A 1195-nucleotide genomic window follows, 5' to 3' on the forward strand; every position below is an offset into this window, starting at 1 on the left:
TTTTTTTTTTTTGGACAAAGTCTCACTTTATCACCCTCAGTAGTGTGCCGTAGTGTATAGCTCACAGCAACCTCAAACTCCTGGTCTCAAGCAATTCTCTTGCCTCAGCCTCTGGAGTAGCTGGGACTATAGGAACCTACCACAATGCCCAGCTATTGTTTTAGAGACAGGGTCTCGCTCTGGCTCAGGCCGGTCCCAAACCTATGAGCTCAGGCAGTTCATCTGCCTAGGCTTCCCACAGTGCTAGGATTACAGGTGTGAGCCACTTCGCCCAGCCCTGTACTCTGTTTGTTTGTTTGTTTGTTTGTTTTTAGAGACAGAGTCTCACTCTGTCCCTTCAGTAGAGAGCTGTGATGTCACAGCTCACAGCAACCTCCAGCTCTTGGACTTAGGTGATTCTCTTGCCTCAGCCTCTTGAGTAGCTGGGAATACAGGCACCTGCCACAATGCCTGGCTATTATTTGTTGCTGTTGCAGATTGGCTGAGGCTGGGTTTGAACCCACCACCCTCGGTATATGGGGCCAGCGCCCTACTCACTGAGCCACAGGTGCCACCCTGAACTCTGTTTTTTAATACCTTTTTCACTTGATTCTTTTGGACTTTTTAAGGAGACAGTCTCCTCTGCAAAGAGTGGTAGTTTGGGATCTGTCTGATATTTGTACTTTTTTCACCATTACTTCTCTGACTTTAATGGGAATGTTTTGACACCCTCCACTGCCTGCCTCACCTCTGCCTCTGACCCTAAACTCTGCCACTGTACCTTGGGGCAGTTTCCGAGATGCCCTTAGAGAAGCCCATCCATTTGTCTTAGAAACCAGTGTTTTGCCTATATGAAATCACCAGGCAGCTTGGCACAATCCACTGATCAGCTTTTCTGTTGGTCAGAGTCCATCTTCTTCACTTCTTTCAGAAATTCCCCTACATTTTTTTTTTTATTAAATCATAGATGTGTACATTAATGCAGTCATGGGGTACAGTGTGCTGGTTCTAGAAATTCTCCTACATTTTGATCCCATTATGTTATGTTCTCTGTTCTCCAATGCTGCCACCGGCTTTTTCTCCTTTCTGTGTAGTTCTGGGGTTGTTTCAGTGGGATTTGCCTCTGAAAGAAAATAAAGAGTGGCTCGGCACCTGTGGCTCAAGTGGCTAAGTCGCCAGCCACATACACCTAAGGTGGCGGGTTCGAATCCAGCCC

The sequence above is a fragment of the Otolemur garnettii genome, unplaced genomic scaffold (genome assembly GCF_000181295.1).
Source record: "Otolemur garnettii isolate 467f Iridium unplaced genomic scaffold, OtoGar3 scaffold00003, whole genome shotgun sequence".
Lineage (NCBI taxonomy): Eukaryota > Metazoa > Chordata > Mammalia > Primates > Galagidae > Otolemur > Otolemur garnettii.